Below are 12,837 nucleotides of genomic sequence, written 5' to 3'. Positions count from 1 at the left end.
ATTGGTCTTCGGGTCTGTTTCTTTGCCAGTACTAAGCTGTCTTTGTTATTATGGCTCTGTAGTAGAACATGAAATCTGGTATCGTGATCTGTCCTGTGTTGTTTCTTTTACCTGTAATTGCTTTGGCTATTCTAGGTCTTTTGTAAAACAGAAATCTTAAAAAAAAAATTCTACCCAAAACTTGAACAGCAAATACATATATGGAAAGTTACATCAGGAAAAATCAGTCCTACATTTATAGAAATCTAGATCAGATAACAACAAAACACCAAAGTCTTCTCAAATACATTAATGATAGAAACCAAGCCTAAAAACACCCTGTGTTCTGGTACACTGTAATGCTTGAAAACAGTATCTATTCCATATACCTTTTCCCCTTTCCTTTTTTAAAAAATTTTTGTTGTTCTTTTGGGTTTACTTTTTTTTGAAACGTGGTCTTCCTAATCTAACCCAGGATATGAACTTGAAATTATCTTGCTTCAGCCTCATAATTACTAGGACAACAGGTGTAAACCACCATACCAGGTCTTCTGTATTTTAAAACCTGATAAAAATTAGATAATCTTGAACTCACGAAGTTTAATATTTGACAAACTCAAACACAAAAGGCAGAAAAATAACAAATGGATCAAGGATCCTGAGCTGGGTGCCAGTGGCTTACACCTGTAATCCTAGCTACTCAGGAGGCTGAGATCTGAGACTTGCAGTTCAAAATCAGCCTGCTCAGGAAAGTCCATGAGACACTTATTTCCAATTAACCACCAGAAAACTAGAGGTGGTGCTGTTGCTCAATGTAGTACAGCACTAGCCTTGGGCAGAAAAGCTCAGGAACAGCTGTGCCCAGAACAATTTCAAGGCCCAAGACAAGAAAAAAAAAGTGATATTTCCCTACATATTTGTCACATGACTCATTGACAGGACACCACTTCTGGTGCTCCTACCAAATGTAAATGGCAGTGTTCCTCCAGGAAAAAAAAATCAGACAAACACAAACCATGGTGTGTGCTACAAAAAGAACTGGTCTACACTCTATTCCTGATTAAAGAAGGTAGAGCACTTCATGAAATTTGAATGCAAATTGGATAATTTAGGTAACAGTGCTATATTAATATTAACAATTGTGTCATGGTTTTTGACGAATAAATAAAGTATTTAGAGATGAAGAAACATACACATCGTACTTTCAAATGACAAAGAGAAAAGTATGTATGTAGAAAAGGAGAGAATGATAAAGCAAATATATGAACAAGTTGATATTTAGGGAATCCAGATGAAGAGTATAAAAGAATATTTTATATAATTCTTGCAATATTTTTTTATTGTAAAGATTACAATTGTAAAGGGTTACAGTTACATGAGTGAGGTAATGAGTACACTTCCTCTTGAACATTGTTACCCTCTCCATTGTTTTCCCCCTACCATCCCCTCCCTCCTTCCCTTCCCCGAGGTTCTTTTTTTTTTTTTTTGATTGTGATTAAGTGATTACATAATTTCAAAGTCACAAGTTCATTCTAACTTTCCTGGAGCAAATTGTCTATCACAGTCTGTAATATATAACAGTGTTCACATGTTATATACCATATTTGTGATCAGCAGCATGGGGATATTTAGTAGTGGTTCAACCAGATGAGTGGGAGTTCTTTATTTCTTAAATCCTGTTAGTTTTGTCGTATCACATAACATTTTGGATTTAGCATCCACTTATCAGGGAGACCATGTACCGTTTGTCTCTTTGTTCTTGGCTTACCTCGCTCAACATGATTCCTTCTAGCTCCATCCATTTCCCTGCAAATGCCATTATTTTGTCATTTCTAATGGCTGCATAATATTCCATTGTGTATAGATACCACAATTTTTGGATCCATTCATCTGTGGTGGGGCATCTAGGTTGTTTCCATATCCTAGCTATTGCGAACAGTGCTGCAATAAACATGGAGGTGCACGTGTCCTTGTATATTGGTTCCTGTTGTTCAGGGTAGATGCCTAGAAGTGGTATGACTGGGTCGTAAGGGAGGTCAATCTTTAGCTTTCTAAGGACCCTCCAGACTGCTTTCCAAAGTGGTTGTATAAGTGTACATTCCCACCAGCAGTGTAATAGGGTTTCTCTTTCTCCACATCCCCTCCAGCATTTGTCGTTGGCTGATTGGTGGATGTGGGACATTCTGACTGGGGTAAGGTGGTATCTCAGGGTTGTCTTTATTTGCATTTCCTTCACCAGCAGGGATGATGAACATTTCCTCATGTGTTTCTTTGCCATTTTTATTTCTTCATTTGAGAAGTCCCTCTTTAGTTCCCTTGCCCATTTAGTAATTGGTTTGTTAGGTTTGGGAGGGATTAGTTTCTTGAGCTCCCTGTTTATACAGGATGTTAACCCCTTGTCTGATATATTGCTGGTAAATATTTTTTCCCAATTCATTGGTTGTCTTTCTAGCTTAGTTGCGATAGATTTAGCTGTGCAGAAGCTTTTTATTTTAAAGTAGTCCCATTTGTCGAGTCTCTCTCCAACTTGTTGTGACCCTGGGACTTTGTTCAGGAAGTTCCTTCCTGTGCCTATTAGTTCAAGTGTCTCTCCGACTCTGTCCTGAAGTAGTTTCAGAGATTCAGGTTTAATGTTAAGGTCTTTAATCCATTTTGAGTTGATGTTGGTGCATGGTGATAGGCTGGGGTCCACTTTTAGCCAAATTTATTTTCTTGTTTTGTTTTGTTTTTGTGGTCATTGTACTTGAACTCATGGCCTGAGTGTTGTCCCTGTGCATTTTCGCTCAAGGTTGGTGCTCTACCACTTAGCTACAGTGCCACTTCCAGGTTTGTGGTAGTTTGTTGGAGATAAAGAGTCTCAAGGACTCTGTCCTCCACACACTGATTTCTAACTGCAATCCTCAGATTTCACATTCCTGAATTGGTAGGATTAGAAGCCTGGTCCACCAATGCTGGGCTAGCACCTCAGTATTTTCACCACTGCTCATTGGAAGATTTCAATTCTTTTTCCTCCAGAACACTTGCCAAGCACAGTTCTCTCTGGATGGCAAACAAGCAAATACTGAGGCACCCTACACCTGTAAATCCTAGCTACTGAAAAGTCTGAGATATGAGGGTAGTGGTTCAAGGCCAGCCCAGTCAGGAAAATCTGGGAGACTTTTACTCCCAATTAACCACAAAAAAATGCCATATGTTAAGTTGTGGCTCAAGAAGTAGAGCTCTACCTTGACCAAATACCTCATGGATAGACCTCAGGCCCTGAGTTCAAGGCCCAAGACCAGTGCACATGCACACACACACAACTTAATAACAACGTTCTCAAACCTAGCAAGGTGCCATCCTAATCCCTTAATGTCATGCTTTGTTATGATAACTGGAAAAGTCTAACCTCTGGCATGGGCTGCAGTCCATGCTGGTAAACAGCATCTGAAAATAGTAATTGGCTCACAGCCAGTCAGACCAACCCAGACGGGAAGCAGGAGTGACGTGGTGCAGGCATATGGCCCCTACTCCTCTATTCACCTAAACTGGAATCAGAGTGATGTGACACAGGCAAGCAGTCCCCACTCACCCAGACCGGATGCCAGAGTGAGGAGCCAAGGGCACCAAGCCCAGACTTATCCAACCAGGAAGCAGTAGTGAGGTGATGCAGGGACATGGCTCCTACCCACCCACACCAGAGGCAGTGGTGAGGTGACACAGGCACCACGGCTTCTACTCCCCAACTCACACAGACCAGAAGCAGGAGTGAGATGACACATGCACGCGCCCCCCACTCATCTAGAGTGGAAGCAGGAGAGAGTGAAATGGGCATGCAGCCCACAGTCACCCAGACCAGAAGTGGGAGTGAGGTGGTGCAGGCACACGGCTCCTACCCACCCAGACCAGAAGCAGGAGTGAGGTGACAGGGGCACAGGGACCCACTTACCTTCCCCCAAACTGGAAACAGGAGTGAGGTGACACAGCATGCGGCCCCTACTTATCTAGCCAGGAAGCAGAAGTGAGTTGATGGTCTCATGCTACACCAGAGGCATGATCCTAGCATTCCGGGCAGCCCCCTTCTCTCCTGGCCTTTGTGAAGGGCTGCTAGGTTCCATGATGCACTCCGGATGTCAAGGGGCTGGAGCCAAGGTTGCTGCTGCCCTCCCTCAACTGTTACTGCACCTGTTGCAGCTATGGTAGCAAATTTAATAAGTTCTAATTCACAGACCATATACTATGAACTATTAATGTCTTCAGGTGCCATGTTCCACTTGCTAGTCACTTAATTTTATAGTTGCCAATGTCTTAAGTGTTCACTGACTTGTAAATATGCTGGAATGGAAATCCTAATATCACTGATGTCTTTTAATTTCTAGGAATGATGATTTTGAAATGACCCTTTCTGAAGAGAAGAGGAGGGAACATAGACCCAACTGTTGAAGTGTGTCTTTGGGTGACACTATTGGCCCAAAAATGAGGCAACACATCTGGTATCCAGTTGTTTTGGTGTTAGTCTTTGCGTCATGTTTTCTGTTTGGCCTTGGAGAGTCTTAGGTTTCTCTTTGTAGACACAGAAGATGGGAAAGTAATTGCCAAGGCTTATATATTCAGGAGCCATTTACTTTCTGCCCTTCTGAAATGGCATCTCACTACATAGCCAAAATGGCCTTGAACTTATACTGCTTCTGCTTCAGCCTCCCAAGTGATGGAACTACAGGCTTACCATACCATGCCCAGCTATCTCTCATGGACCATTTGAAATAGAAAAATCATGACATGTGTGCTATATCTACTAAGAGACTTGTGCAAAGATCAAATAATATACAACCCAGTTGTTAAGAATATAGACTCATATTAAACTGAATTTCAAATTCAATTTTGGTTTCTTACCTGCTTTTGGTTAAAGACTTAGACACTATATCACTGAGCTTTATTCACTTGTACAGAAATGTGAATGGTGCCAGGGACAGGTGGCTCATGCCTATAATCTTACTTAGGAGGCTTAGATGTAAGGCTTGTGTTTCGGCAGAAAAGTCCCCATTAGGACAAGAGCCAAAATGATGAGCCAGATACTCTTCTGAAAAATGGTTTAACATGGTAGATTGTTTCCCACATGTCAGTTTGTCATTCTGCTTCTAGTCAGAAAATTTATAAGGTTCAGAGAAGGATTCAAGCTCTCTGTTAAACCATACTGTAGCCATTTTGATTTTTATTAAAGGAATAATGAATTTAAACATTGGTAGCTCATGCCTATAATCCTTGCTGCTTAGGAGGCTGAGATCTGAGGAACATGATTTCAGGCCAGCCCAAGCAGGAAAGTCCATGAGACTTGTCTCCAATTAAGCAGTGATAAACCCAGAAGAGGAGGTATGGCTTAATAGAGTATTATTCCTAAAGAAAAATCTCTATTTAAGCTGCTCTAAAACTTCAGGTCATATGTTGGGACATTGCCACCTACAATGCTGCTGGACCCTGCCTTCCTTTGGTGTGTTTGCCTAGAGCCTGGCTTTCACTCCTGTGGATTTAGGCTGTTTAGCCCTCAACCTTGGGGGTGGCATGATCCGTGTATGGAATATACTGCCCAGACAAACAACTATGATGTAAGCAATGACTGACAAGGTGTTAAGTCCAAAGTTACAATGGTAAGGATGTATTCTGTTTAGCTTTTTTCTTTAGTTAATTGCTTTTTTGTTGTTGTAAAGATACTATACAGAGGGTTACAGTTACATGAGTGAGGTAATGAGTACACTGTCTCTTGAACATTGTTACCCCCTCCATAGTTTTCCCCCTACCATCCCCTCCCTCCCTCCCTTCCCCGAGGTTCTTTTTTTTTTGATTGTGATTAAGTGATTACATAATTTCCAGAATTTCACAGTATTGTGGAATAATGATGCTCATTTAAAGTCACAAGTTCATTCTAACTTTCCTGGAGCAAATTGTCTATCACAGTCTGTAACATATAACGGTGTAGTTAATTGCTTTTTAAAGTTTATACGCTTATTTAATGTACTCTAGGAAATCAAAAGTTAATATTTGGGATTTTTGGTGCAATTTGCAATTAGGCAAGTAAGAGCACCCATTGTCCCCAAATTCAACATTTAAAATTATTAAAACTTTGTTCAGATGTTTTAGTCATCAGAAATTTGAGCCAGGGATGTAATGCTTGCTGCTGGGTCTTCACTGATACAGAGAGGATTATGATTTGATGTTAGCCCAGGAAAAACATTAAAAATATTGGATCTCAATCAACATCTGAACCCAATGCATTGTGCTTCTTAGGTAAAAAGAAGGATTGTCGTCCATACCGGCCTGATCACAGACATAAAACCCTACCACAAAAATAGCTAAGCCAAGCCGGGCGCAGGTGGCACATGCCTGTAATCTTAGCTACACAGGCTCAAACAGTAGAGCCCTTGCCTTGAGCTGAAGAGCTCTGGGACAACACCCAGGCACAGAGTTCAAGTCACATAACCAACAAAAGAAAAATGAGGGCTGGGAAGGTAGCTCAGTGGTAGAGCGCTTGTCTTGCATGCCTGAGGGCCTGGGTTCGATTCCTCAGCACCACATAAGTAAAAAGAAAAAAGCCGGAAGTGGCGATGTGGTTCAAGTGGTAGAATGCTAGCCTTGAGCTGAAGAGCTGAAGGACAGTGCCCAGGCCGAAAGTTCAGGCCCCATGACTGGACCGCCCTCCAAAAAGAAAGAAAGAAAGAAAAATGACTAAAGCCAAAAAAAGCACATGTATGGATCATCTAGTAGAGTACCTACCTAAAATGCATGAAGCCCTGAGTTTAAGTTCTAGGATAGAAAGGGGGAAAGGATGTGAAGGAATAGAAGGAAGAAAAGAAGGAAGGGAGGAGTTATTCTGTATATTGTACTTGCTTAGCTATTTCATTAAGGTGGCTTCTCATTCCTTTTTCTTTTCTTTTTTTTTTTTGTTCGGTTGTGGGGCTTGAACTCAGTTTCTGGATCCTGTCCTTGATCTTTTTGCTCAAGGCTAGTGTTCTACCGCTTTGAGTTACATTGTAACTTATGGTTTTCAGTGGTTAATTGGAAATAAGAATCTCATAGATTTTCCTTCCTAGGCTCGTGTTGAACCTTGATTCTCAGATTTCAGCCTTCTGACTCGCTAGAATTACAAGTATGAGCCATTGGCTCTGGTTACTCATTTGTTTTCTTTCTATTTGTAAGTCATGGGACTTGAACTCTGGGTGCTGTCCCTGAGCTCTTCAGCTCAAGTGAAGTGCTCTACCACTTGAGCCAGAGCCCACTTCTGGTTTTCTGGTGGTTAATTGAAGATAAGAATCTCCTGAGCTTTCCTAACTGGGCTGGCTTTGAACTGCAATCCTCAGATCTCAGCCTCTTGAGTAGTTAGGATTACATGTGTAAGCCACCTGCACCCAACTTCCTCATTTATTTTCTCATGGTGAGTTGTAGCTGATTTCTCTACTCCTTGTAGTTCCTAGAAACTACAAAGTAAGCCTAGAGGTACCTCATCCTTTACAGTATCCTTAGGACCAAGTGACTGCTGAGTGCAGGAAAGGAGACGAGGGCAGTATAAAATACAATGCTATTTATCAATCTATCCATCCATCTACCTATCTATCTATCCAGAAAAGAGCACTAACACAGTCCCCCACTACGATAAATTATGCAGTCGAATTTCCCACATTTGGGGAAATCACGGTGTCAGCACATCTGGAGTGCAATAGATAAGCCTTGCCCTGGGAAAACCACCTTCGTGATCATGGTATCTCCCCTGCCAGGTAAGTGACAATGATGACTTGGTATTTAAAAAACTAACAAATACATGAGAGTAGTTCACATTTGTAATCCTAGCTACTCAGAATGCTGAAATCTGAGGATTAAGCTTTAAATACTAGATAAATTTTGCTGAATTTTGCTTAAAGCTCCTTTGGTGTTTTTAATTGTAGGTTCATTTATTTTCTTGTTTTACTGTTTCTTACTGTGACTACCAAAAAGGTGAGTGACTTCCGTTGCTTGTATTCCTGGATTACTTTGGAGGTTCTCTAAGACTTCATTAGAGGCCAGACTTGTTCTACTCAGTTGGGTAGCCAGCCACAAAGCTGTAAGTGACAATTCTTACAGTAAGCAAAATTGCATAAAATTAAAAATTCAGACACACAGTTACACTAGCCATATTTCAAATAAAAATAGAATTCAAATTTCAGTGAATGCTAGTAAAGTTTTAATGCATTCATTCTATCTGTGTCCTCTGTCACATTGCCACAGAAGAATGTAATACTTACGGCATATCATGTGGCTCCCAAGACCTGGACGTACTTTGTTCCTTTACAGAAAATGTTTGCCTGACCATGTACCCTAATGAATATCATTTATTATGCAGAGCTACCCTCTTTTCTATATGCAGTTATTTCTCCCTCTCCTTTTCTCCCTCCCTCTCTCTTCCCTCACCCAATCTCTCCCTTTCCTTGTTTTAGGGATCAAAACTCATGCATGGTAAGCTGCTAAGCTGAATCCCAGCCCTGTGTATGATTTTGTGTTTGGTGAGGGGGTACTTTTTCAGGGCTTGAACTTCGGCCCTGGACACTATCTCAACTCTCTTTCTTTCATTTTGTCAGTCATGGGGCCTGAACACTGAAATCTGGGCCTGGTCACTGTCCTTCAGCTCTTTAGATGAAGAATAGTGCTTTACCATTTGACCCACAGCACCACTTCTGGCTTTTTCCTACTTATGTGGTGATGAGTAATCAAACTCAGGGCCTCACGCATGCAAGACAATCACTCTACCGCTAAGCAAACTTCCCAGCCCTCATTCTATTTTAAAAATAAAGAAAATTCAAAACATGCCTTTTATGAATCCTCATCCAATTTATTAAAACATATTGTATGTTCTTTAAGCTGTTTTTAAAATGTTTTAGTGTAAAAATATTGTACAGAAGTTTTACAGTTACTTGAGTAAAGTAGTGAGTACAATTCCTAGCGAGCATTGTCACCACCTCCTTTCTTTTCCCCAAACATCCCTTCCCTCCCCACCTTCCCAACACCTCCCACCCCCCACCAATGTTGTAAAGTTTGTTTACAACACAGTATTTTGTACATCTCATTGTTACAATGGGTTAAACTGTATCCTTATTTAAGTATCTTGTTATGTACATACAAGATGCAGGTCACCAGAAACAAATACAGTGAAAACAGGAGTAATACCCTGGAGGAAGAACATACCAGAGAAACAAAAAAAAATCACATAGTACATTATAAATATGTTAAAAACAATAGCAAGGAAGAAAAAAGCACTGGAACTCCGGTATTGGGGTTTATTTCACTTAACATCATCCTATATGGTCATATGTACATAGCTTTTGATCTTTCCTTCTTGTCTAGACATATACTAGTTATTGCAAAAAAGGGAAACTATAGGACCTACGTTTTTTGGGGTCTGGCCTACTTCACTTAATATAATATTTTCCAAGTCTTTCTATTTCCTAACAAGTGGGATGAGGTAATTCTGATGGAGGCATAGAATTCTATTTTATATATATATATATATATATATATATATATACATATATATATATATATACACACACACACACATATGTATATATATATGTATGTGTGTATATGTATGTATGTATACATATATATACATATATAAATATATCACATTTTCTTGATCCATTCATCTACTGAGGGACATCTGGGTTGGTTCCATACCTTAGCTATGGTAAATAATGCTGCAATAAACAGTTGTGCTGGTAGCTTTAATATAGCCTTGTTTGTGATCATTTGGGTAAATGCCCAAAAGTGGGATTGTTGGGTCATAGGGAAGCTCTATGTCGAGTCTTTTGAAGACTATCCATACTGCTTTCCAAAGTGGATGAACAAGTTTACACTCCCACCAACAGTGCAGTAAGGTTCCTTTTTGACCACATCCCCTCCAGCATCTGTTATTATTAGAGTTCTTGATTATAACCATTTTAACTGGGATGAGGTGGAATCTCAACATTGTCTTGATTTGCATTTCTTTTATGGCTAGAGAAGTTGAGGATTCCTTCATGTGTCTATTGGCCATTCTTAGTTCCTCTTCAGAGACCTTTCTCTTAAAGTCTTTAGCCCACTTATTTATGGGGCAGTTGTTTCTTTGAAGATTTGTTCTTGGGGAATTTAAGTTTTTGAGTTCTAAATATATTTTAGATATGAGACCCTTGTCCATTGTATGGCTAGTGAAGATCTTCTCCCAGTACTTGGGCTTTCTATTGATCTTGCTAGCTATGTCCTTTGCCATGCAGAAGCTCTGCAGTTTCATGCAATCCCATTTGTCCAACCTTTCTATGATTTGATGTGTTTCTGGGTCTTTATTAAGAAACTTTCAGCATGTGCCAAGGAACCTAGAGGTTCTCCTCTTCCTTCCTGTATTGTTTTCAGGCTATCTGCTTTGACTCCAAGGTCTTTGATCCATTTGGAGTTGATTCTGTTGCAGGGTGCTATATAAGGATCTAGTTTTAGTTATCTACAGGTGTGAAACATAGTACATGTTTTATAAGTCTTTGTCCATCTCTCTAGAGCCCTCCACAAGTTTATATGTATTTGTAGCTTGGGCAGGGAAATAAGATTTAAATCAGGACAGTAGGAGGCTATGGTTTATGAGGCTCATTTGAAAACCTTTTGGAAGGAATATTGACTTTTTCTATCTGATGTCCTACAGATGACAATCTTGGTAAAGGTATTGAGTAGACTGTCATAGGATAGGAAGCTTGTAATGATTTCTCCTGACTTTCCCAAGGGGACAAGGAAGGTGAAGTAGCCATGGGCATGAATCTGTAGGGGTATTGCAATTTATTTGTATTGACTGTATTTCTAATTACTGATGCCATAGGCCAGTTGGTGAAAGTTTTTTTTTTTCTTTCATACTTTAGTTATAACTAGTTATTTTTCATTTTTTAAATTTTATTTTATTGTAAAGAGTCTATAGAGGGGCTAGAGTTACATAAATAAGGCAATGAGTACATTTCTGGTCAAGCATTGTTACCCCTTCCCTTGTTTTTCTTCCATTATCCCTTACCTCCTCCACCTCCCGCAATCTTCCCCTCCCGACCCGAAGTTGTAAAGTTCATTTCCAACATACTGTCTTATGGCTATCATTGTTGCAACACGTCATCCTGTGTCCTTGTTTTAGCGTTTTTAATTTCCCTTCCCCTCCCAAAATTAGAAAAATATATATACAAGATGCAGGGTATGAAAGTCAAGTACAGTGACAAAAGGGAATATACCATAGGGGGAATAATATACAAAGAAAACCAAACACTTACATAACATATCTAAAACAACAACAACAACAAATGAGCCCCAAGATATAGTAATTTGTTTTTATAGGATATTTAGTCTAAAACTCCCTAGACATCTTAAGTTTGGACTATTTCTTTTTTCTGCCAGTCCTGTGGTTTGAACTTAGGGCATTCTACCGCTTGAGCACCAGAGCAACACTTTGAGCTTTTTCTGAGTAGTATATCTTATATACAGTGTCATAACTTTCCAGCCTAGGAAGGTTTCAAATAATGATCCTTAGTTCTCAGCTTCCTGAGTAGGCGTACAAGTATGAGCCACCAGCACCTGGCTTGAATAATCCCATAGTTTTAACTACAGCTGTTTTCATATCCCCTACCAACAATGCTTTCTGATACTTTTTAAAGTTATCTCTAAATAGCTTAGGAAGGAGTTGTTTGATCATTGTTTAATCATTTTCTTCACTTTCATCTGTATATACTAGTTGCACACACTGAGAGGTTTGATGGAGTTACTTCCACACACTCATATGATATACCTGCTCACATTCATCCTGACTTCCCAGTGCCCATCCTGACTTCCCAGTGCCCAGCCCTTGAATTCAAGGCCCAGAGCCACTGTGCACATGCAAACATTCACAAAGACACACATAAACACACACACACAGCAGAGCAATTAGCAAAGGTTATACTGTGGATCAGGAACTGCAAGGAAACATGGGAAGGTAGGTTGTCTTTTCCCAGTTTCTCTGTCTTCCTCCATTCTCTGCTTTTCCTCAGAACAACTCAAGCCCTCCACACTTCACTTCTGTTTGTTTTGAACACCCTGAGCCTGGCTTCCAATATGCCATTCATAGGGAGCTGCCCTTGCCTGGATAGATGGTCCTCAAAGTAAGCAGAGTGTCTCAGGTTATATTTTATTTTTCCATTTGGAGTGTGAATGCAGGCCCCGAGACCATAAGCAGCATCTTGAAGTGTATGGACAGCTGTATTGAGCAACAAGACTCACCTCAGAAAACAAGCAGAGGAAGTGGGATGCAAAATACACAACCTGAATCAATAGATATAGGTTACTGAGAGTCAATTCCCACATTAATGGAGTGAATAAAAGGGTGAGTCCATTTGAAGAGAGGTCTCCAACAATTTTATGGGACTCCATGGACAAGCCTGGCAGGAAGACACGTGCGTGTGTGTGTGTGTGTGTGTGTGTGTGTGTGTGTGTGTGCCTGAAGGCTGGGCAGGGGCTCAGGCTCAGGCTGAGTGCAGCCTGCCCTTATGCCTTTTTTGCTTCTCTACCACTTCATCCACAGCTCCACTTCTGGCTTTTTTGGTAGTTGATTGGAGATGAGATTCTGACGGACTCTCCTACCAAGGCAGGCTTCGACTGTGATATTCAAATCCAGCCTCATGAGTAGCTAGTATTAAAGAAGTGAGGCACTGGAACCTGTCAGGAATCCTCTTAAATACCAGAGCTATTCTTAGGGAGACAGGAAACACCTCAGTCCAAAAGATGGTGTTGTTTTCATGTTTTAAAAGAAAAAATGCACTCAATACTAAAGTATGAAGTAATATTGAAGGAAAGAAGACAGCAAATATTCATAAATCTGGGGTT

At 40.3% G+C, this 12,837-nt stretch overlaps 1 non-coding gene across 1 annotated transcript; it reads right to left on the bottom strand.

Annotated features, from left to right (window-relative positions):
• Window positions 1-7,569: 7,569 nt before the first annotated feature.
• Window positions 7,570-7,732, bottom strand: LOC122121663. The gene has a single exon (XR_006150002.1). It is a non-coding gene; the product is annotated as a U1 spliceosomal RNA (small nuclear RNA).
• Window positions 7,733-12,837: the final 5,105 nt, after the last annotated feature.

The sequence above is a fragment of the Dipodomys spectabilis genome, unplaced genomic scaffold (genome assembly GCF_019054845.1).
Source record: "Dipodomys spectabilis isolate Male_0828 unplaced genomic scaffold, ASM1905484v1 ptg000192l, whole genome shotgun sequence".
In the NCBI taxonomy this organism is placed as follows: Eukaryota; Metazoa; Chordata; class Mammalia; order Rodentia; family Heteromyidae; genus Dipodomys; species Dipodomys spectabilis.
This window is presented reverse-complemented; position numbering and strand designations above follow the sequence as displayed.